Source organism: Mytilus edulis, chromosome 3 (genome assembly GCF_963676685.1).
Source record: "Mytilus edulis chromosome 3, xbMytEdul2.2, whole genome shotgun sequence".
Classification (NCBI taxonomy): Eukaryota; Metazoa; Mollusca; class Bivalvia; order Mytilida; family Mytilidae; genus Mytilus; species Mytilus edulis.
This window is the reverse complement of record NC_092346.1, coordinates 68,060,301-68,087,558: the sequence shown is the minus strand read 5'-3', so window position 1 is coordinate 68,087,558 and position 27,258 is coordinate 68,060,301. Positions and strand designations below refer to the sequence as shown.

Here is a 27,258-nt window from a genome sequence, read left to right as displayed (position 1 = left end):
ATTTTAAATCATATTCAGTTTGTAAAAGTCAATTTGGCATGTTATATTTAGTGGAAGATGGTCAAACCGTGGCACGTAAGATTCAAAGGTTGAAAGGTCAAACAGTTATTACTGGTATATGAACCAAAATAAAAAATGTTCTGACAAAGAAAGCAAGACTCCCAGGTATGATTGATAACAAAACATGTTCGGAATTATCATAAGATTAAACCAATTCAGATGGAAATAAATAGTGTAAACAAAATAATAAAGTAGTTTTCATATAATTACAACAGCTTTTTTTTCTAAATAAAGTAAAACACATAAAATGATAAGTTCATCTCATTTAAAAAAAAATTATTATTGTTATTATCGTTATCATCAGTTTTACCCTTATTATAATTAGTATTATGATTATAACTATTATCACAAAGAAGCACTGATCTTGATTTAAAAAATGAAATACAGATATTAAATAGTTTGTAGCCATCATAACGAAATGATGAAACAAAATTAGTTACTAGATTTGAAAAGGAATAACATTTAACAGTAACAAATAAACTGCAAAAATAAGTAAAAATATCTTCAAGTAGAATAATACATCCCACATAAAACATCTGCAAGTAATGTTGTGATTTACTTGCCATTCAGCTTTATATTTATAGAAAATACACTTTGCTTGTGCATGTGATCTTTCGCCAAAAACATTCTCTTCCAAAATTACAAAATTCCTTTGTTCTGAGTGTACGAACAAGGCACTAGTTACCTAATTAAAATCTCATTATAATTACCCAGACAGAAACAGCAGAATTATCTTAAGATGTGCAGCCATTGGCAAAAATTTTGGAGACTGCTTTTAAACTTGGCAATATTGAGAGGTATATATTATATATACTATGAGGATCAATTGTAGAAGTTATATTTCCTAGTACGTCACTGCTTCGATGATACAAGAAAAAGAAATTGTTTGAATAATCATGATAACAAAATTTTGCCTTTTTATTAAACATAATAGAGTAAAATGTACGAAAGTAAGAAAATATAGTTTACGAAAGAAAAACACGTTGCGTTTTTTTATAGTGCTATTTTATTTACCATGTCATTTTTTACTTATTTGTTTTTGTTTTTTGTGTTTAATGATTTTGTTGTTTTAAAAGGTTCGTAAATTAAGGTACCACCATGTGTACATACTGGATTATGAATAACCGTTTTAAAGCAAGTAAAAATTGTGAATATGTTGTTTTCCCATAATAACTTCACATAACGATCATTTCATATAAAAGAAAAAAAGTCAATTTAATTATTTATTTTCAGGTTCTACATAATAGAAACGACTGTAAGATTGGTTAAACAACATTAGAATGAGGTTCTATAATATTTTAAGGTGTCTTCATCTTTCCCAATTTTTTTTTATCAAATTGTCTGGTGCATTAAAAAGTAAAAACACAAAAATACTGAACTCCGAGGAAAATTCAAAAAGGAAAATCCAAAATCAAAAGGCAAAATCAAAAGTCCAAACACATCAAACGAATGGATAACAACTGTCATATTCCTGACTTGGTACAGGCATTTTCTAATGTAGAAAATGGTGGATTGAACCTGGTTAAATTGTTATTGATTTTCCTTGTGTGTGTTCTTTCTATATATTAGCCAAGGGTTAACTTTTAAGCGCTACTGTAACAAAATCGCTGTGTTGCGAAACTGCGTTGGTCTTCACAAGTACATTAAAGGTGATACATACTAGAGAGGAATGAGTTACAAATACCGCAGTTAGGACTTCTTCAACCTTAAAAAGTGGATGACGGAGAACTGCGTTGGCCTTAAAGTTTATAAAAACAGAAAGAATATAATATCAAATACAGTCAAACCTGTATATATAACTGTCACTCTCATATCCCGCAGAAGAAAAAAAATTATGAGAAAGGGGACTTTAAATTGAGGTTCAAAAACGCATAGGTTTAACTTCAGCAGGACAAGTAAAGGGTGATCAGAAGAGATAAGATATCTCTTAAAAGAGGTGACATGTATTACGGAATTAATTGTACTGAAATAACAATTCCCTTCATCCTTTATAGGATTGAAAAATAAACTCATCATAGGTACCAGGATTAAAATTTTGTATTTGCACCAGACGCGCGTTTCATCTACAAAAGACTCATCAGTGACGCTCGAATGAAAAATAGTTTAAAAGGCCAAGTAAAGTACTAAGTTGGAGAGCATTTAGGAATTCATATTTTCATAACCACCGATATGTTTTATTTGTTGCTGGATTATTGTGTACGAACATTTCCTAGAACATGATGACATTAAGTTATTAGTTTTGTTAACGGAAAGAATCTACATATTGTCATTTACGTAAAACTTCATCTGATTTCCGATTGATATTGTTATGAACATGCACTCATGAAATATTAATAATTAACAACTAAATATGGCCAATATATCATTTTTACGGTTTTTGCTATTAATCGACTAATTAGTCAGTTAATTTAGACAATTGCAAAATCAAAATGGTTAGAAAATTGTATTATCCCATCAATTAAATAGCATACAAAATAGAATTGTCATTACAAATACATTCAAATCATATACTGATCTAATATAAAGCATTTACAAAAAAAGGGGAAAAAAACAAATAGGTACTACAATCTTAGATCAAGTCATACAAAATAAGAGATGCTTTTTTTTTTCCAGTAGAATGTCTTTGATCTAATACGCAATATTGAGACTAGCTTCTTCTTCCCTTATAATTTGTAACTCAGGTTTTTTTTTTAATTATTGATTGTTGCAACCTGTGATAATTTGTTTCTCTGATAATAAATGTACTAAAGTAATGACCTTTTGACAACACTTATTGTGTATAGGCCAATGACGATTTTTTTTCCCCACATATGCATGAAGAACGCATTTAAATCGGAAACAAACATTTTAATTTATACCAAAAGATCGGAGTGAGTTAAAATCTTTTCTTAAAATCCATATTTCAATACCTTCCTGATTTAATGATATTTTTATAAAAGATGCGATTGTACTTCAACTTATAAATAGTCAGCGTCCTTTAGGAAAAAAAACTGTGCTGCTCTTTGAAAAATCGTTTCTATGTTTTGGTCTAAAGGGTACCTGGTGATGAGTTTGTCCTCGGATTATTTTGTGACACTCGTGTTACTCGATTCTTACTTTTCTCTGAAGTGACTCGTAGACTTGTTTGCATTTTTTTTTTTGCCCATGGTGTTAGCAGTTGTTTTTAATTTTTTAACTTGCCTTGCCTTGCAGTTCTGTATTTTTGTTATACTTTTTTTCTATCGATTTATAGATTTCTCTGTCCATTTGAGTCCTCTTCCTGCTATAAGTATATCACAAGTTTGATTTCATGCAATCAAATGAGTGTACTTTGAAATGGTATAGGTATGACAAAAAATATTTAGTTTAAACTCATTCCCTTTTGGCGCATCATTTATATTTTACATTCAATTAATAAAGACATATACAAAAAGCAGTTCTTAGAAAGCATGAATTTTAGATTTGTTCATAAAAAACAAAAATCATAATGCTGACAATATGAAGATATTAAGATAACTGAACATGTCTAATATAGTTCTCAATCTTTTTTCACCCGATGTCCAAAATCAAATGATTGATAAAATCCAGGGTCATTCAAATATTTTAAAAAGAGACATTGTACTCATTAAAGATAATTTTAAATTCTTCATATATTCATTAAAAAAAATGTGTTTTAGTTTTTTTTGCATTGCTGATGATGGAAATTTTGCAATATTGCAAATTTAAATTTTTGGATAAATTTCCATAAAGAGAGATCTACAAACAAATTGATTAATTTACACTAATAAAAAAAAATATGAGATATTACATAGCTCTTATTCCGATACGATTTTAAGATGCACTTATTTGTGATTTTTATACTCCAAAAAAATACAAAATCACAAAAATACTGAACTCCGAGGAAAATTCAAAACGGAAAGTCACTCATCAAATGGCAAAATCAAAAGCTCAAACCCATTAAACGAATGGACAACAACTGTCATATTTCTGACTTGGTACAGGCATTTTCTTATGTAGAAAATGATGGGTCAAAGCGTGTTTTATAGCTACTAGCTAAACGAATAATAGTTATCAAAGGTACCAGGATTATAATTTAGTACGTCAGACGCGCGTTTCGTCTACATAAGACTCATCAGTGACGCTCATATCAAAATATTTATAAAGCCAAACAAGTACAAAGTTGAAGAGCATTAAGGATCCAAAATTCCAAAAAGTTGTGCCAAATACGGCTAAGGTAATCTATGCCTGGGATAAGAAAATCCTCAGTTTTTCGAAAAATTCAAAGTTTTGTAAACAGAAAATTTATAAAAATGACCACATTGTTGATATTCATGTCAGCACCGAAGTGTTGACTACTAGGCTCATAAACTCATCATAGATACCAGGACTAAATTTTGTATATACGCCAGACGCGCGTTTCGTCTACAAAAGACTCATTAGTGACGTTCGAATCCAAAAAAGTTTAAAAGGCCAAAATAAAGTACGAAGTTGAAGAGCATTGAGGATCAAAATTCCTAAACGCGTGTTTGGCATAAAAAATTGTAATCCTGTTTTTTACTGAGTCGGAATTCGCATGACGGTTAAAGCTTCCAAAGCAGACAACGATGAATTTTCGACGCATCAGGTATCGCTCCTTTTAAAGTCCATGCAATCACTTCGGATTGTATAAGTTGTGTTGATATGTCTCTTATAAATCAATTACGAGATTGAGCACCGGTAAAATGTTGGGAAATTTCATACTATAAGTTGTGGCCAAAGGAGCCCATCTATATACAAAGGGGCAAATGTTGATTTTTTTAAAAGTATGTTTCCTTGGGTAATTTTGCTTAGTTTTTTGTCTTCTTTCATGTTTAGATTCAAGAGACGATACAGTTAAAATACATGAGATCAGCAATTTTTTTTGGCATTGTATAAGGTATTGTTCATTTAAGCTATATAAATGCTTCAAAATTAGGAGCAAAATATTGAGAGAAAAAAATCAAAACATGACCAATGATGTATCTAATGATTATCTGGAATTATTAAAAATGGGACAATCGAGACACCCTCTTTGGTTAGACTTGCGATACGTTCGAACTGTATGACAAAACATTTTGGGTTAGACTTACGATGCCTTCAAACTTCTAAGAATATCCTTTTCGGTTAGATACATTTGTACTCCAGGAAGCAGAATGTAAAATGCTTAGAGATTAACTTTTTCTATAAAGTATACGTACTCAGAAATTTAATTTAAAGTTTTTTTTTCATAATGATATAATTATTATATGAAAGAGTTATCTTCAAGTGTTTATTTTGTTTTTTTTTTTAATTATCCATCATCATGACTATTGAATAGCTGCTATGATCATAAAGTAAACCCTTCTGACCAAGATGGATTGTGAAATGAACATTACTGTAGATATGTCATGTACAAGTTCGTTTATAACCGACAAAACAAAACAGGTAAACATTAACCGGGTAAGTATAAAATAAAACAAAGGTGGGATACACAATTAGAGGCTACAAAGGAAATTAAAAAAAGCAATAAGGATTTATTTTTTGAATTCATTGAAAGTATGCGGACTAAAGTATATATAAAGGTATTTTTTTTACACCTTCAATTGTTAATTGTTATTTCAAAAATAAGAAAAAACATGTGCTACATCATAAATTTATTTTAAAAAGCACAGCCATCTTGACATTTCAAAAAAGTACTAAATCATTAAAAGGAGAATGGTGTTAATTTGACCATACACAATTATGAAAAGAAAGAAACGTGAAAACTTGACAATACAATAGGATGAAACAGTCTATATTTAAACACATTTTCTTTAGCTAATATCATGTTAAGAATCAACAGACAACATAATTCATAAATTCAAAAGACAAGCCATTTTTGATATTGCATAAGGTTCTAAATTATGACAAGAAAGAAACGTTAAAACTTCATACAACGCAGATTTCTAAACACGTGGTTGCTCATTATTTTTTTCTGAAATAGTGTTTTACAGATGAAATTCAGTGAAATTATTTTAAAAAATAGTACTCGAACCCGTCTTTCATATGTTACTTGGATTTTACCATTGAGTTTGAATTTTCGAAAAAAAATTCTTCAAAACAAACAAAGAGGATATGAAAGAAGAATCAGATTGCAGGTATGTGTTTTAGCATTTATTCAAAAAATCTATACTTAAATAAAGGCAACAGAATTATACCGCTGTTCGAAAGTCATAAATCGATTGAGAGAAAACAAATCCGGGTAACAAACTAAAACTGAGGAAAACACATCAACTATAAGAGGAAACAACGAAACCACAGAAACACCGAAGTGCAAGAAAAAAAAACATCAATGCAACACACACAGCAACGAACTATAAGATAACAACTGCCATTTTCCTGACTTTGTACAGGACATTTGAAGAAAAAATGTTGGGTTAAATCTGGTTTTAAAGCAAGATGAACCTCTCACTTGTATGACAGTTTCATCATTAAACCAGGTCGTATCCTAACTATAGGTGAAACAATTATATAGAGTAAGGTTTTTTTCACAATGTTTTATGTATTAATTGTACTAGAAAATTCTACCAGAATTTCATTTTGGAACTTCATGTTACACTTATATTCACTTGAAGGATAAAAAAAAAATACCACTAAATTATAAATGAAATATAAACTCCAATAAAAAGTGTATGTTGTATGTTCTCAATGATAAACTGAAGACAAAAAGTTAGGATCTACACACCTATTTATTGTTGCTTAAAAATATTTTTTACAATATATGTGTTACGTTGAGTACCTGTTTTTGAACACACAATAATCATTCTTATAGGAACCAACTGTGCTGTTCGTATCTCCCTTTATTCGTTTGATGCAGATTTTATATAAGAGATTCGAAAGAAGACTGTAAAAATTGATGACATCACCTTTAATTTTCACCAATATAGATAATGTCTTCTCTTTGAATGATTAAAAGATTGGTGACTATGACCGCATATATACCATTTAACTTCAAATAACGGATGCCACCGACATAGTTATGCCTGTTTCATATTCTGACTTCCTTTTACAATTGGAAATAATTATCAATTTCTGATAGAAGAGATGATTTCAATGTTCCCAATATTAAGTTTCCATGGCTTGTGTTTTGTTTAATACAATTAATTTATTACGATTAAGATTGTAGCACAATTTTTGACATTTTTACCTATAATATCTGTTTACACATCGTTATACATAATCCAATTGTATGCGACTGTTATACAAGTGAGAGGTTAAGCTAGCTTCAAAACCAGATTTAATCCACCATTTTCTATATAAGAAAATGCTGTACCAATTCAGGAATGTGACAGTGGTTAACCATTCGTTTGATGTGTTTGAGCTTTTGATTTTGCAATTTTGATTAGGCACTTTCCGTTTTGAATTTTCTTCGGAGCTCGGTATTTTTGCTGTTTTACTTTTTTCTGCAAGTATAAAAGACGCCATCATGATTTGGTTGACCATTGTTAAATCCCAGTCTCATAGATTACCAAGGATATGTTCCACATGTCGTGTCTTAAATTCCGTTATCTTTTCATCTGTACGTCGGTTATTGGGGTTGGAGGTATGATTGAAAATGTAAGCACTGTCTGTTTTATGTTAGTTTATGGTTTTTACAGTTATTGATATCTTCTGCTTCTCTTAATTAACACTTCTGAAGAAAAACGAATTTTGACAAAAATCGAGCAAATAAAATACAATGTTACAACTTAACAATCAAATGATAGACAAATGTGTATACAGTTGTCAATAACTAAACAAAAACTCTCCAAACAAGACAAAACGTTAAGATATGACACAAGACAATGCCTAATGAGGTTTTCACTACAGATAGGTACATTTCATTTGTATGTGGAGGGTTAAACTTGATTTTTGTTTTGGTCATTGCCATTTCCTTTGGCAATCGCGTTCAATGGAAAAACCTAACGTGCACAAAAGAGAACAAAAAAAAAGGAACAAGAAAAGCACATAACTCTTAAATCACAATTTGAAAGAGAAAAAAACACACAAAATGATTTACAACATTATTCCGTATTTAAGATTTTCGCAGCTTTTGAAAGCAATCCCAAAGAATTAAAAAGGATTTGTTTATGAAATGATAGTTTGTTTTATTAAGCAGTGTGAATGAAAATGACGTAGTACAGTATTTAACAAATGGCAAGACATTCAATTCTTTCATTTATAGAAGAAGAAAAAATTAATGATACATTTAGTATATATGCTATTATAAAAAGATAATAAATAAACAATAATGTATTTAAATTTTACAGTCATCAGTGGTTGCATGTTCTTCAAAATGATAACCATGTGACCAATGTTGAGTCAATAATAAACCCAGATCGTATAAAACGATGACGGATTGTAAATATCTACCATTTATTCCGCAACAAATAAATATAAATGAAATTTATTAAATACCAGTATATGTGTTGGTTGACACTGAACTTCGATTGATATAACAAAGTAGGTTAGGGGTTCTGTAAGTTAAAAATGAAAATAAAACGTTATATATTTCATGCATCCGGTGGTGTTTTCTGGATTAAACTTAGTAAGGAACGCTCATATTTGAAAGTCAATGATGTTTAAGAACCGAAAGTGCTATATGACTGAAAAGAAGCTAAAAACAAAAATAGCCGAATTCATCTAAACTTTGCCTGAGGGAGATGAAATCTTAGTTTCTTTTCAATTTAATAGAAAGGTTTCTTTTAAATCATGTCAGATCAAACAGTAACACCCCACCCCCAATATAGGAATGGCGAACTTCTTCGGTGCGCCACAAGAAAAGCTAAATATATTACCGCTCAAAAAACAAAAAATGAAATTGAGAATGGGAATGGAAATGGGAAATGTGTCAAAGGGACAACAACACGACCAAAGTGCAGAATACATTATTGATCAAATTTTAACAAAGTATCATGAAATTTTCAAAAGGGATTTAGGTGTAAAAGTGGATTCAAATGTGTACTGTATTCTGTAGATATGAATATGTCTGTCATACAAAAGTAAACCCAAAATTCATTCGGATGAAGATCTGAAAAAAATAGAATACGAAAAATGTGTCAGTAAAGTTCTGTGAAAGTTAAAAAAATTCTGTATGCAGTTTAGGAGTAGCTGATACAAAAGTGGGTAAGACGAACGGACAAATGAAGGAAAAGGCTCAAACATAACTATATGTGTGCCTCCTATAATTTCTGAAGGAAACTTGAAATTGTATTCTTTCTCCATTTATAAAAATTTACTGGTAAAATGTTTTAAAAGAATGCTGTCATTTTTTGGGAAACATAGATAAAAATGGAAACATGAACAAAAATCCATTATTACGAGAAACTAACGGAAATGTCAATTTAGGGGTTTTGCTCATCTCTATTTACTAGTTGCTTATAGATACGTTATTGAAAGTTTGTCCACTGCAACGTTTTGTAATCTTTATTGTCCTGGTTCTTCTTTGGTGGATTGACGTTACTGCGTGTGCCAACTTAACATTACCATGAGGTAAATTTCGTACAGTGATAGTGATATTTTTCTACAGAATTAAAGGTCCTGTTGTTGATAAAGGATAATGGAGGAATCTATAATTGTACGAAATTTGAGACAATATTCATTGAAAATATTAGAATGACTTCTTAATTTAAAAATTGAAGGCACAAATTATTCAAATAAATCTGACTATGCAATTGGTCAAACATATATTATCGTTGAAATTAACAAGCGATGTTCATATGTGAAAATTCCACATGTTTGCTTATATCAAATCCCATTATATGTTATAGAGAAAAGGTCGTCTCTGTGATGACTGAGCCAATGTGTATACCTGGATGGCATAATTTAATCTAGGTACTACTTTCACAATTAACATTTGTCTGTAATTTCGTTTGTTTAGAAAAAGTCAAATGTTCAAATAAAGGCAACAGTAGTATACCGCTGTTCAAACTCATAAATCCATGGACAAAAACAAAATCGGGGTAACAAACTAAAACTGAGGGAAACGCATAAATATAACAGGAGAACAACGACACAACACTACAATGTAACTAACACACACAGAAACGGACCAAGCATCAGACAAAATCCCAAGAGAATAACAAATATAACATCAAAACCAAATACATGAATTTGGGATAGACAAGTACCGTGGCACGTCTTATCGCAATGTCAATTTACACTCAAAAATAAGAGAAAACAAACGACGCAACGTTAAATTGAAACACACACAGAAACGAACTATAATATAACAATGGCCATATTCCTGACTTGATACAGGACATTTTTAACGGAAAAAATTGTGGGTTGAACCTGGTTTTGTGGCATGCCAAACCTCGCACTTTAATGGCAATGTTAAATATAACATAGAAATGACAACATAATATTACAGGACTACAATACAAATAAAAAGGACAACGTATTAGACAAAGAAACACATGATTAATGAATAACAAAAAGCATCAAGTTTAAAATTTAATACGCCAAAAACGCGCCTCGTCCACACAAGACTCACCAGTGACGCCCAAATATAAAAGATCGAAAGCGAAAAAAAGTACAAAGTTGTACATTACTGAAGATCAAAAGTTGAAAAAGGTTGTGTCAAATATGGCTAAGTTTTTATGCTTGGGATAAGAACATCCTTATTATTTAGAACAATAAATGATATTGCAAACAGTAAATTTTATCAAATGAATATAACAGATATACATAATGAAAAATTCTGTACCAGAATAAATGCACACAGCCATGAACGACAATATACAGTTTCACACCATTTATAACACTGAAATCATTGAAGTTAATTTCTAAACAAATGACGATGTATGCATCTGGTTTAAAAATCCAATTTAAAAAAAAAAAATTTCGTTTCCAAATATTTTCTTAAATGTTTTCGTGTTTGTTTATCTCAAAACACCAAACGCATACAAACAAGCGGATGCAAACCAGAAAAACACACAAATTTTGACTTTCTCAAACAGATCCAATGACCGACCTATAACCAGGATAACGTCGACATAACAAATAAAATATTGGTTAAAAATCACATTTATGTTGCCACATTGATAATTGTTGAGTTTTCACAAGAACCCTTTTAATTGACACTTTTCCTGAAAATGTAACATAAAGTGCAACCCGAATGAGCAAAACTCATACCGCAGCATTAGCTATAAAAGGCCTCGAAATGACAAATACCAAATTAATCAAACGAATAAACTAACAGCCGAGTTTAGGTACAAGACAATCGACGAAAAAACATATATGATACACTAACCCCGTCACATGTCCTGTAGACGGCAAATCTTTGAATGACACTGTTATATTTATTTACAACATTACCAGATTCGAGACGATTATAGCAAAAATGCCCTGAGTGTGTAGGTAAAAGAAATATATTTGGACAGCTTGATTGTTAGCTGAACCGTGAAATCATAATAAGGTTAACTATACTACCCTTATTTTAGAGTAGTCTAGTTCTACAGACAGATAGAACGGTTATCTGTCGGACTAGTCTACTCTTAAAAGAGAGTAGTTTACCTGACCTAATAACGACTTCGCGGTGCAGCTAGCAAGCAAGCTAACCAACCTACACACTGAAGCTGATATACTATGGACTTACTTACTATGAGTATTTATCTATGTAGTTTTTGCTAATAAACACAATACAAAAAAAAAACCTACACACTGAAGGCATTTTGCTGTAGGGGCTTCCATTTTAATAGACACATGTCTGTTGTTTAATACATTATGTTCCTCTGTATACTTCGTTTTTTATAATGGTCCTGTTAGTCGTCACTTTTGCAAATGATTTCTCTACCACTTCTATAAACAAGGTTGTCGTTGCTGGATGAAATTATTTATTAAAATGCTGGATCAAAATCTTGCAATAATAAAAGGATTATGTTGAAATAACTGTAAACAGCTTGTGGCAAGAAGAATTAAAATATGATTCTTTGCCCACTTACATTAAAAAAAGACAGTCACCACTAACGAGTGTTATTTAATTGATATCAACTCATTACAACACCCTACTTTTTTGTTTTAACTTTTCTGATATTCAATTATTCTCTTAAAAATTTACATACCGACACATTCAAAAGCCAATGAGGGAGAGCCTACCAGGATAAAAAAAGTTTTAAAAATAACAAAATTTCCTAACTCCAGAGCAAATACAAAACGAAAAGTCCATAAGCAAACGCTCAAACAGATCAACTGTCATATTCCTGACTTGGTACAGGCAGTTTGTAATTAAAATTTTGTTTTTTAAATTTTGAATGTATGAATTCTAAATTATTTAATTTGACCCTGACTAACAGGAATCCGTAAATAATAATAAATAAATTACTCACTGTTTCATTTCAAATGAACAATAGCTATAGAGAACATATGGTGGAAAAATGATCTGATGATTGTCACCTGGTTCAATATTGTACATATAAACCAAGGCATCAATAGTCATTGTTTATTGTGGTATTAAGGAGTTTGAAACGCTATACTATAGCACATTATATGCTACCCTATGTAAGGACAATATCAGTACCCTAAACAGTTATGTTGTTATGCTGTCATACCCATCTTTTATCTTATTATAATAGTATTTAATGTTGGCAATTGTGTATTTTAATATATATAGCCATGATTGTATCAGTCGGTTTCATTTTACTCTATCTTGTATATTGCTTGTTGGTCGAATACAACCATTATGATTTTTTCTTAATTGTTTACCCAGTATAACAATACCTTTGTTTTGTGACTTTGAGCTGAGTTAACCTGAAGCAAAACATGTGCATAGCGTAATAGTATGCTTGTTTCTTGGTCAAACTGATTATTTAAGGAAGAGCACACAGAAAATTAGTAGCTAAGTTTTTACGTGTCATGTGAGCATACATCATGGCAAATTAGAAAAATCCAGACGAAAAAGGGATAGGTTGCAAGAATCCAGCCACAAGCTTTATTAGATTTTGATAAATCTGCCTGAAATTAAAAATTATGTATGATATATTTTTCAATGTTTAATGTGCCGATCGAGCAATAATTGGGTTAAGTTGAGTAATATCGAATGTCACCTGTTAACAATTGGTCCAACTTTTTAATGCAATTATCATGACCTTCTTAAACAATTGTTATATTTACTCATATTTATGCTTTCGTTATCATTATTAATTGACATAAAACATAATCGCTGCACCGTTATATACTGGTATATACATACGTGTCGACAGCGTATATATGGAAGTATGCTGTAAAATGGCGGAGACGAATAGATTAACCTACCGAGAAAATGGCTTGCAAAAATGAAAGGTAGGAAAGTTTGATAATTTTCTGTTAATATCGATTAATGCATAAGTTAGAGTGATCTATATTAGCAATATCTGTTCAATTATCTGTAACAGACGGCTGGCAATAATCTCTAGGTTAATTTAACCTGTAACAAAATGGCGAAAGGACCTTATTTAGCTATCGAGTTCAAAAACAGATGGCGTAAGCATATTTGTTTCTATCAAATGCTGTTGTGTATGTTTTGCAGGAAATAAACAATACTTTAGCAACAATAAAATATTGGTAATGTATAAAAGAAAAAACTAAAGAAAACATTGAAAAAAAAATTGAAAACAACACGTGAAACTTATACACTACAAAAACAAGTGGAGAATATTTCTTCATATATTCAGTTTATTCAAATTTGAAATTTATTTATTTCTATCTATTAGTTGCGTTTAATGCGAATATGTGTAAAACAGAAATCATGAGAGTTACTTTGAGATTACAAATGATCGAGAAGCAATTTCATGGAGATTACAAATATACACTACTAATTTAGGAACTTTCTTTGTTTCAAATTAAGTTGCTAAGTTTTAAAACACGTTGTTTAGAAAGACAATCAACTGAGGAAATGGACAGTCTTTTTATTCTTTTTTTTCATTTTTACCTTAGTTATGACTTGGCTTAAATCTTTCAGAGAACGTTCGGAAAGGCTTTCACTTTATATATATATATATATCTTATCTCCTGCTCTAATCTACCTTTTTTACGTATTTTTTTTTATATCAACTATGCAATCTCAAAACTGTTTTCTAGAGACTGACCTTCAATATAAATGATGGGCTTATCATTGTTAAAATCATACTTAACTGAGTTTGTTTACACTAACACAGCACACCACACCAAACCAGACCTACCCCAACACACCCGCCCCAAATCGGCTTAGATTGCTTCGTTAGATTTTTAAAAATATTTTTCAACATTGGCATCGATTTAGTCGTCCATTTTCGATTCAAACGCCACTGACGTTGACAAAACACGGGTCTAGAAAACTAAATTTTAAGCCTGCAATTTTTTAAATGATTTCCTTTGAAAAATGTTGATTAAAGGTAGATCATAAGTAAATGTTTTTTGAGACAGAATTTTCTTATATTTTGCTGAAATGAAGATTTTACTATGCTTTTTTTTTTTTTTAAATATGATAAAAAGTGTGGGTCACCGTGCTATTTTTCAAGCTATGAGTCGTTTAAAATTGCCTAAATTTGGTTAGTTTGTTCATGAAAAAGCACACAAGAGTGCATAAAAAAAAATGAAATCAGATACAATTTTGAAATAAATTGTGAGAAGAAAGGTTTCATAATATGTTTTAAGAAAATAAAAAGAAAAGATGGTGTCACCGAACTTGTTTTCTTGCCACAAGTAAAATTTAAAAATTTCCCTATAAGCCCAGTATTATTTTTGTACTTAAAGAGTCATCTCCCCTAAAATGGCTCATTTGAAAACATAGTTTTTAAAAAAAACAAAATATTTGATATTTGTTAAAATATTATGAATAATATAATAAATTAACAATTTTTCTATATATTAATAAACAGTCTAACCATTAAATTGCAAATTTGTTTCCAAATTTGCTGATTTGGGCAAATAACTAGACCGATTTTTTACTGTGATTGTAAAATCCAAGATTGCGGTATACCATGAATCTACCTTAAGTGTTTCGAAAGTATTAAATGTCCGATAGCATTTCACATAATATTTTTAAATTTAAATTTTATAAGGTTTGTTTTCAATATTTTATATCACAATTTGATTTTCTGGTGAATGGTATTATTTTTACGAATCTCGATCAGTATAATCTGCTTTCTGTTACACTTCTGGTATGGATTTTACAAAGGTTTCCTACGAATAAACACCTGTTTCATGTAATAAAATATACCCTTGTCTTTTGATATTCTTTTTGAAGATTCCGTTACATGCATCATATTCTTTAGATACTTTTTTTCCGTTATCTAAGGATTTTATGATTACAAAAATGGTGCATAACGACCATTCCCGGAACAAAAACATAAATGTATACGAAATTTAATTACAACTTTTTTTAAGACGAGTTTCATTGAAGAGCATTCTATCATCATACAACTTTGATTTTGTTTGTAATTTATTTAAGGTCATGGTACAGTAAATGGACAATGTCACAGATTTTGGTAAAATTTTGCATAAAACCTTGTTTGTTAAAATATAACTGAACATAGATAAAATAATTGAATTCTTTCAAAATAAGCATTTGCATAGAAAGCACACATTATATATGTCTTTAAATCATTAAATCTCCTATTTCAAATCCATAGATTTTTCTTTTAAAAAAAATCTGTTTCAAAAATATATAACTCTGTTTTGGTTTTTTGTCCTTATTTCCTTATTACTTTTTTTTAATTTCAAAATAAACAAAATCGAAACAAGGTTATATAAATAAATGAAACCGTTTGAACTCAGACTCTTACACCCAATTTATACCGCTACAATAAGTAAAATATTTATATTTTCCTAATGAATCTTCATTAATATTGTATTTGAATTCCGTTAAGTATCATCCAATAATTAATTTCTAATTGTCCTTGGACATAATTATTGTTCAAGTTTAAAAAGATATAAAGAATTTTTTGTTGCCAGCATCGAGATTACAATATTTTTTACAATACTTCAACACACACATTCATTCGGCGAAACGACACTAGTACCCTTTAAAATTATTAGGGAGCATTGATAATATTCGAGCCTAATCTGGCAGGGAATTCTTATGATAATGCTGTGGAAATGAATGACAAAAGACAATAATATCAATAAGATGCAACACTTTGAACATATGTCGCGGAATGAGTTGGTAATACTGGACCAGAAAACACAATATGAAAAGACCATCGAGTGACAGTATAAAATGACAACAAATTATCTAAGGAAGATTGCAATGTATCTATAAATGTGAAACAAAATCGAGAACATCAGTAACATAAAACTAAATATTTACAAAAAGAATTCATAGAAATTAAGAGAGGACTTTACACGTACAAAAAAAGTCAAGGAAAGAAGTGAAAATAATCTTTTAGTTACAATACTGAGGTTAACGATACATCTCATTAGTCTAAATTTGTAAAACTTAATTTGAAAACCATTCAAGGAGATACAATAGACTGCATCATGAAAAATATAGAAACTTAAAATCTTAGAAGACGTATCCCTAACAGAACCATAGACGAAAGTCAGAAGTGTGTAACAAAGCAGATGTCAAGTTAGAAGTGTATAACAAAACACGTGTGAGGTCAGAAGTATGTAACAAAGCAGATGTCAAGTTAGAAGTCTGTAACAAAACATGTGCGAGGTCAGAAGTGTGTTACAAAACATGTACCAAGTGAGAAGTGTGTATCAAAGGATGGACAAAGGCAGAAGTGTGTCAAAAATTATATACCAAGTCAGAAGTGTGTATCAAAGTATGGACCAAGTCAGAAGTGTGTCAAAAATTATGTACCAAGTCAGAAGTGTGTAACAAAGTATGTACCAAGTCAGAAAAGTGTAACAATAAAAGTATGTGTCAAGGCAGAAGTGAATAACAATGTGCACACCAAGTCAGAAGTGTGCACCAAAGCAATTAATTGGACAGAAGTATGCGACTAAGTATGCACCAAAAAGGGAGAGGTGTGGAACAAAGTTTACATCATGAAGTCAGAGAATTGTAAAACAAAAAGGAGGAACCACAAAGTCAGAAGTGTGTAACAAAAGTATGCACAAAATGCATGCACCAAAACAAAAGTATGGGACAATGCATGCACCAAGTCAAAGGTATGAGACAACACATGTAGCAATTCAGAAGAATGTGACAAAGCGTGAAAAAAGTCAAAGATATATTACAATTCATTCAAGAACCCTCGCAGAAGTATGTGGCAATGTATTAACTACGTCAAAGGTATGTGACAACATATGTACAAAGTCAGAAGTGCGCGACAATGCATGAACCAAGTCACAGGTTAGGACAGCACATATACAAAGTCAGATGAATGTGACAATGCATGAACTAGTCATAAATAAAGGACAATGAGTTTATCATGTCATAAATAAAGGACAATGCGTTTATTATGTCGTACATAAAGGACAATGTGTGTACTCTGTCATACATAAAGGACAATGTGTGTACTGCTATGTCATATATAAAGGACAGTGCGTGCACTTTGTCATACATAAAGGACACTGCGTGTACTAAGTCAGAAGTATGTAACAATACATGAACCAAGTCACAAATAAAGGACAATGCATATACCAAGTCATAAGTAAGTGCTAATGCGTGAACCAAGACAATGATATACTGATAAATGAAGCAAAGCAGATGTATGTGACAATAAATGAACCAAGTTGAAGTTATATGACAATGCATGAACCAAGTCGAAGGTATATGACAACACATTTACGATATTAGAGGTATATGACAATGCATGAACAAAATCAAAGGTATGTGGCAATACATGTACCAAATAGGAATATGTGACAATGCATGCACCGAGTCATTATTAAAGGACAATGCGTATTCCAAGTCAAAAGTTTTTCACAATGAATGCACCAAGTCAATGGTATGTAACAAGTCACAAATAAAGGCATTACCAAGTCAGAAGTACATTGGTATGACAATGCATAAACCAGATCACAGTTAAAGGACAAGGCATGTACAAAATCATTAGTAAGTGATAATGCATGAACCAAGATAAAAGTATATCAATTCATGAACCAAATTAGATATATTTGACAATGCATGAACTAAGTAAAAGGTATGTACATGACAACACATGTATCAAATCAGCAGTATGTGACAAAATATGAACCAAGTCGAAAGTATGTGACATCACATGTACCAAATAGGAATATGTGACAATGCATGATCCGAGTCATAAATAAAAAATAGTGCATATTCCAAGTCAGAAGTTTGTGACAATGAATGCACCAAGTCAAAGGAATGTGACGTCAATAAAGGACAATGCGTGTACTAAATCATAGAAAAGGACAACGAGTTTTACTGATTCGTCAATAAAGGACAATGAGTGTACAAAGTCATAAATAAAGGACAACGAGTTTACTGCGTCGTCAATAAAGGACAATACATGTACTACGTCGTAAATAAAGGACAACGAGTTTACTGAGTCGTCAATAAATGCGTGTATTAAGTCAGAAGAATATGACTATTCATGAATTGAGTCAAAGGTATTTGACACAGTGAACCAAGTCAAAAGTATGTGGCAATGCATGAACCAAGTCATAAATAAAGAACAATTAGGGTACCAAGACCGAAATATATGACAATTCATGTACTACGCCAGAAATATAGAACAAATAAATTTTATAATTCATATAAGCCAATGAATTAGTAAACAAGAAATATGGATCAATGCATATAATAAGTCTGAAATATAGGAAAACCACGTAAGTCGGAAGTATTTGATAATAAATGTACCAAGACATATGTATGACAATGTCACAATACATGCAATAAATGTATCAATTCAGAACTATTGGAAAGTACATGCATAGTATAAACGTGTATGAAAATGTTATTGCGCATGATCCATGTTACTGGAATGATCCTAATCAAACATACAAAAGCAATCGCGTAGAAAGCTAAATATAAAAGAAAAAGCAAAGGAACCACCACAATCCCTTCGAAGTTATCTAAATTACCTAAATCTTTAAATATACAATGTACACAATGCATCCTGAACCAAGTCAAAAATTAAGGTTAACATGTTATAACTAGTCATGCATATAGGATAATGCTAGGACCAAGTGAGACTGATAGACGTTTGTTGGATTCTTGAAGGACTATTAAAATTAATAGTATCTGTATATGTATATTTCAGTGTTAAACAGGGATCGTTGTTGTTCCAGATAAATTTGGTAGTTACCAGTAAGAATATCAAATTGTACCACTTTTAAAAACTTTAGTTTGATAGCATTCTAATATAAATAACATATACTCAGGGTTATGTGTCATAAAATAGAAACCAAATAAGATAAAAACAGAAAATACATATAATGTACAACATACATTATTACGAATAAGCGGCAATACAGAGACACTAACGTATGCAAGTTTGTACATCATATATAAGTATGTTTAAAAAAAGAGACTTTGAACTTGTTGTTTTGTATATCATTTAGCAATTAAAAGAAGCAAAAAATAAGAGTGAATGTCAATTTCTTGTCAAAAAGCGTTGTAAAATTGTAAAATTGTTTTTAGATCCGATGATAATTTAAAAGTACAAGGTCCTGTTTTACCGATAAAATCACTTTTAAAATATACAGGAGTGCAGCATACAGTAAGTGGGCCATAGGTTAATAAGTATCATACAAGTATAAATAATTACAATTCAAGTAATGTTGAATAAATAATTACAATTCAAGAAATGTCGAATGAATAATTACAAAGCATATAATGTCGAATAAATAATTACAATTCAAGTCATGTTGAATAAATGATTACAATTCAAGTAATGTCGAATAAATAATTACAATTAAAAAAATGTTGAATAAATACTAAAAGTAAAAAAAAATACCGCAACACGGATAAAAACGCCTCTCGTTTGAGATTTTTGTATATCAATTTGTAAAAATTCAATAGTCATTTCCATCTACAAAAGATCGAAGAAATTTTTAGATATCTTATAAACAGTTGGAAGTGACATAGTTTTATATCAGTACTTTCATTAAATATGCTTTGACTTATTGTTTATGTTTTAAATATATGTGCAATGCACTTAAAATTTGTTTTCTTAATACTGCAGATAGTTTTCTTCCAAGAAAAAAATAATAATAATAACATCTTAAAGATTTTAACACCGACAGGATTTATAAGAAGCGTAACAACTTGCCGCCATGGAAGAAGTATATACTTGCTTCCCGCCCACACGTATCACCAGCTGTAAAATCAATAGCTGCAAAACAGTGGTTTCGTCCATTACTCTGTTGAATAATGCACTGATATTGATATTTTGCCTTTTCTGATACTTTGTTGAATGCATGCATTTTTTAATGCAAACCTGTTCGCACAAATCATTGTGTTACTGTTTTTGGAAACTGACATATCAGCAAGATTCAATCCCATTAATTTGCATTTACTGTTTACAATTATAAAATTTACACTACATTCAAATATGAAAGTGTATTATTTAGCTTGAAATTAAGGAATAAGTAAGTTGTCTCTCTTGATATTTTGAAAGAATTCACACTATTTTTTTCTAAAAAAAAAATTCACCCAAACCGCGTATTCTATTTTAACATATTGTCATCAATGCTTTGGATGAGAAAATCATATCGTTGACCATTTCAGACTATATAAATACACTATTAAAACAATTTTTACGAATATGTGTGTAATGTGTATGAAAATTATTTTGAAAAACACATTGTAAAGAGAACATTCCCATATGACTCTTCAAGTGTGATATTGTATGTAAATTGAAAGTTAAAATAAAGGCAATTAATGTAAATATAAAAAAAAATATAATAATCTAATTTCGACTGGATACAAGATTTCACTCATGGAAAAAATAATGAATAAAATACATTATTTTCAGTGTTTATATGTTTTAGTTTGCATCTATAAACGTTGTTATTTACAAAAATTACCTGGCTGTTGCTTCATATTAACTACAGATACAAAATTATTCCGAATACAGCTGCATTTTCTGTTTATTACTGTTAATATCGTTTGATTTTGATCAGTTTATGTTTGTTGACGTCTTTTACTTAACTTCTTCCATTTGTCCGCCCACATACAGCGAAAACTCAATACAACAATGCAGTTCTTTATTTTATAAAATTGTTCGGTTTATCCATTCTTAACATCTCCTCAAAATATAGAGAGAGAAAAAAAATAAAATTCGAGAATTTAAAGTATAATGATATTCATTTCCAAAAACTAAAGATAACGTTACCAGAAATTGTAATGAAGTCAGGAATTTAATATTTTTTATCAAATAGTTCGTATCTATGTGTGTTTGCTTTTGTTTTTGTTGCACTTCGGTGTTCCTGTTATTCCTTTATTTTCCTCGAATAGTTGGTGTGTTTCTATCAGTTTTTGGTTTGTAACCTGGATTTGAAAACCGGTATACTACTGTTATCTTTATTTGTGTAATTTGAGTCAAATTCACACACACACACACAAAACAAAGGGAAAAGATTCTGTATTGCAAAGTATGTCACAATATGTACATCTAAACTCAAGACTTTATTTAGATATATTCTTCATAATTTATGCTCTTGAAAAAAAAGATTTTTAAACAAAAATTCATGTTTTAGTGAGCAGTCCACCGTCAATTTTCTTTTACAATAAAGCTTACTCAATATAACTATAAAAATTCCCATGTATGTTATTCATTAAATAATATTCAACAAGACAAAATTCTGTACTAGATTCAAACAAATGTGTGCTACATACTTTTATAATCTTAATCCTGGTATCTATGATGAGTTTATCATGAAGATTTCAAGGAACTTGTTTTCCTGTGTGTGCTTATCTTTTTTTTTCCATCACGGTAAAAAGCTCACTAAATAAATATATAAAAAACTTAAAATAGAAACCGTAAATTTTATTTAAATAAATACGACATTGGCATTGCACTTTTTTTTTAACAAAATTCGTTTTATTTAATATTATCTTCAAATGAATTTGTTTTGCTTAACTGTGATTTTATTTTAAAAGTATTTAAAAAAGAAAAACTTCGCAAAATACCACTTGAGTTAAAAGTCCAGTATACTACTGCTTCAGATCTATTTTGGTATTAAAAACTGGTGTTATATGATAATGAAAAATGTATACGCGCCCGCAAGTTTCCTTGTTTGTTTGAATGACTATTGTACCATTGGTATGGTTGACAAAGTATGAATCTAGCCTTGACTGGTAGCATGCCTTAGGCAAAAAAACATGTACGTACAATCTTATTTTAGCTTTTATTTGTCTCTTTTACATTGACCTTCCCATGTTTATGTCATAAATTATCAAAATGTGCACATGTCTTTCAACAAATAAACGTGTTAAAATAAAAATCCGAATGAAATAATGAATGACTTTATACATGTGAAAGTGATTTAAAACAAACAAGAAGTGGTTATTATACATGTAACAGTAATTTCACATCTTAATTGTTTTATATAATATCAAAATCGTCTTGAACAAATTAAAATTTTGAAATTCAATCAACCAAATGACGGAGAAAACAATAAATAGTTATATATATATATATATAACAACCGTTGTCAAAATAAGTTGGTAAAAAATAGATTGGTAAAAACAAAAATACATATTTTTAAATTATTTTGTTGTTAATGCAAATCTTTTTTCAACTCTATTGAATAAACGTAATTATTAATAAAATTATAAACCCGAATGTGAAGATATGGAACAAATAAGTATGGGCAAAATAATATGATATATTGATTCATCATTCTCTAACATATCAGAATTTATTTTAACCAAAATATAAGCAGCAGCGAATGAACAATTAAAATCGTGAGGGTATGTGAATTGCCTTTATGCTGTTGATAAAACAAAATGCCTTTCTGTACATATTTGCTTTGCAAACAATAATGAAATAACAAGAGGACTGTGAAAAAATAATTAAACCATTAAAAACTAAAAACCACATGGTCAAACAGAATTACGAATAGACAAACAACAATAACAAAACACCATCCAAGAAACTAATTAATGGTCAGCACCAACGACCACTTAACAAATATAGATGGGCTCCGGAATTGGAAACTGATCCTACTCCATAATTGGTACTCCTCGTGCTCGCATGGCAAGTAAAGAAATCGGTGATAAGAATGTCGGGAAATTTAAGAAAGCGGAGTTATGAAAATATTTATAAAATTACACACGAAATTTAGTAAGTGTTACTTTCTTCGTATGAGCATGTTTATAATTTCACATATTATGTACCCTCCTAATATTAAACTCTAAAAAAAAAATTGAAAACCGTGGTAACTTGGCAAGTAGCAAAATTAAATGTCTTTGAAGAGTACGTTGTATATTTCGTTTGCAAAGTTAACTGTTTTGTGTCGCCGAATATCCTCATACATTGTAAATTTCCATGTTTTTTTATTACTGAAAACATCACAGAAGTTGTGTAATATTATTTGTTGTATGGATATATAGTAAAATAAATCTTTGAAATGAAGTTCAAGTTCACCATAAACATGACCACAGAATCACAACTATATAATCCGCGGGAAAACGTTCTTCATTCGTGATGATGATTAAGTTAACATGGATAAACTTTTTTTTCTTGATTGCTTCGAGGTTTTGAATATTCAATCTGAATTTCAAATCCAGTTTTGTCTCGTCTGTAGACGGAATATTTTTAATTCATGAAAGTCGACACTCAATGAATTATTGACTATTCTAAAGCTATTATTAACTGTATTGATTGATCTTTGAGTGTTACTATACTATCCAGCTCCATAATCCATATCAGTATAATTGGTCATTGGATTTTCCGTGTGGGAGTATGGGTATTTTTTTCTTGGCATCAGGGTTTTTCCATGGAGGTGTTTGATTAATTATTTAATTTTTTAAAGTTAAATAATTAATGAAAGTCTAAAGGTATAAAGTTTGCTAACCAATAACAGACGCGCCCTTTTGACATCCAAACATCTGAAGGCTAAAGTTATTTCAGAATAAACCACTTTCACGTTGCAGAAATTTTGATTGCTTGATTACCATTGTTTTCATAAAATCTTGATAATAGTATGATTACTGGACGATCAAATAGTACAAATTTGGTTAGAATCATGAATGAGTTACTTCCTTATATTATGTTAAGATGATACCCTACCATGGTTTGTAATTTAAATACCACAAGGTAAGAGAAAGGGTGATGTGAAAGTATTGCCAATTACACAGCTATCCACCAAAGACCACAGTGCAATGATTTGAATAAAAACAGGGTACGACTTTATCACTATTGCATTTAATGCAATTGAAATTAATTTTTCTAATAAGCGTACTTCAAAGTCTGAAAGAGTTAATAGTTAATAGACCGAGTTACCGAAAGTCACTAAGGACTTAGATGGAAGGGTGTATGGTATTGTCCTATATATGTTATGAGTTAATCAAGCGGTTTATATTTTTGCGACATCCTATATAAGATCTAAACACAACCTACCAATTAATGAATAAAAGTTTTCCTTACTGAAATTGTGTAGTGACATTTATTCGGGTAATGTTTGCTAAAAATGAAGTAAAACATTTCAATGGCATAGGTTATGCATGCAAGTTCGTTATTTGTGAATACCATGAATAACTAGTGACTTTCACTTTTACAAACAAATCACGAAATAATTTGGTATAAAAAAAATATTTATTTTACCTTTGATTAACACGTTCCAGAATTATCTGTAAATTTCTGAGAGAATATTATTTTTTTTCTTCATTTTTCGAGTTAAGCTTATTTTTCAGAGCGTGGACATTTTCTTTTACTTTTGTACACATATATTTCCTGCTTTTTGTTGTGCAAAATATTCATTTTCGTGCTGTTTTGGAAATGGTTATTTTTTTCAATTCTAACTAGTCCAGAATATTCATTTCCAAAATCTTTGCGTCTCCCTTCCCTTCCAAACCTCATGAGTGTCTTCAAGAGAGAGTAGCTATATCATTAAACTGTACTCCACTTAAAACCAATCAACTAGTTTCTGAAATTTTTCAATGTTTCTTTATTTCCCAAAAGTGACTGTTCTGACTAATGGGTTTCAAATACATTATGTGTTATAAGTTTTTGTTTTATTATATGAAGAATGGTTCTAAAATATATAACATAAAGAAATGAAGAACCGATTATTTTTCTTAAATAAATACGGATATTTTTTACAGTTTTTAACATTTTTTTAAAAACTGTATGTTAAGTTCACCGTAATTGATACCTACGTTTCAATTTTAAATTATCGTTTCAAAATTATGTAATTTGTACCGAAGCTAATGTTATGACATTTTTGGTTGTTTTGTTATTCTGAAGGTTAGGCAAGTCACACGTGGTGTTTGGTATTTGATAAGTTTCAAACGTTTATAATAAAAATGTCAATAGAAAACATTTAGGCAAAATTTGTCATGTAGTTAGTTCATAACAACTAGCATCTGTTTTAACTGCTGTCTTGATATAGTCTTTATGTTCCAATCACATTCATTTTTTTAAGTTAGGTCAAATATCATTCATTATTCATTGTTTATCTTGTATCTTTCTCAACACCAACACCCCCCCCCCCCCCCAACTTTTCTCTCATTATAACTAAAAAATAGTGAAATATCTTTATAAATTTACAAATGTGAGATATCAATTGTTTGACCATATATCTATGAGTATTATATCTATGGTTAGAGCTATCCATCAATCTAACATTCAGTTACACAATGCGGTTATCCATAAGTTATGTATTTCGCTCAAATCTCATTATTGCGATTTAATTCAATTTCTTTTTTTTTGTATTAAGTTCTCTCAACCTTAAGATAATGACCATTAAATCTATCATTGTCTGTTAATGCAGCAAAGTTAAACCAATAAATAGTTAAATACTCATTAGATTTAACATCCTATGTAAATATTAGCAATACGTTCTGCAGATCCATATAGAATATCATATTGCGTAGAAGTCTACGTCAGTCTGTTATGACGTATCAATTTGTCGGCAGTATTTCTGGTTAACCACTACTTATAATATTATGCATTTATTTATATTCCATTTATAGCATGCAATGTTTAACCTGTTCATAGCAACTGAATGCTGCAGATATCCCTCAACAACGTGAATAGAAACATTATTTACTATGTACATAATAACTATATAGTTCGGTTTACAATGCTATATGACTACATGTCATGAAATTTTTTGTTAATATCGAAAACGGAGAGGTTCACAAATATTTCAATACGTAATTTAAGATATGAATAACTTGTATACATTTTAAAGATTTGAAATGCCATTCAAAGGTTTGCAACTGACTACTGAACATATTTTTAAAACAAACATATCTCTAAAACAAGAGATAAGTTAAAAAGTTAAGGCTAATTGCCGATTAACAATCTATCAACTAATACAGAATACAATTAAAATAGAAAATTCTTTTCCAAATTGAGTTAGAACCCATTTCAATTTTTATTGCAACATCATGACGAAAAAAAACCGACGTAATGGCTAAAGGCAAGTTTTGTGACGTCACATTGACCCTTTGCATCGGTAAATGCCAAATTAAGAAGTTGATAATAAAGCGTGTCGTGTGTCGTTTTGTGTTTGTAATTTTTGTAATTTATTTTGAATCAGTCGCACAACAACTTCTTTAAATTAAAAGAAAAAAGTCCTTACCTTCATTTAACTTTCCCGTTGTAAACACAAACTCACAATATACACAAAGCATGGACAACTTATTGATCTAACACCCACGCAATCCCATTATCAACAGCCGAAGAAAATTACATTCATTTTTCCTTTTTATCAGTAGCAAATTTCCAATATAAATCAAAAAATTTATAAATTGTTATTCCCAAGTTTTCTGTGTTCACTGAATACATACTTTATATTCGTAAGTAAGTTAAATGCTTGAATTTCGCCTTATTCCTTACTATGACTAAACTTCCAGTGTTAATGATAGTAGAAGATTCTTTTATCTATCGACAGATATTGTACTACAAGCTCTTCCACGCTTTATTTTTACAATTTGTTTCTATTTTGAGATTATAACTCATCATTTTGTTACTATTATTAGTATCTATAATCACGAAAATATGTTTTATGTTTTAAACACCTATTTCTCGTTTAATTATATTCTAAAGTAGATATTCTAGTCTTTCGTGCATTCACTTCGTTCTGTTTATAGCATTGCCTGAAGTTATGGATACTTTTATTTGTAAACTTTCTTTACATGTTCAGCTGTACTGA

At 30.1% G+C, this 27,258-nt stretch overlaps 1 long non-coding RNA gene across 1 annotated transcript in view; it reads right to left on the bottom strand.

Annotated features, from left to right (window-relative positions):
• The window catches only part of LOC139517228 (uncharacterized), a 43,537-nt gene extending 16,534 nt beyond the window's left edge, over positions 1-27,003 (bottom strand). Inside the window, exon 1 of the long non-coding RNA XR_011663113.1 lies at positions 26,686-27,003. This is a non-coding gene — a long non-coding RNA (uncharacterized lncRNA). The remainder of the gene's footprint in view (positions 1-26,685) is intronic.
• Between the last annotated feature and the right edge of the window lie 255 nt (positions 27,004-27,258).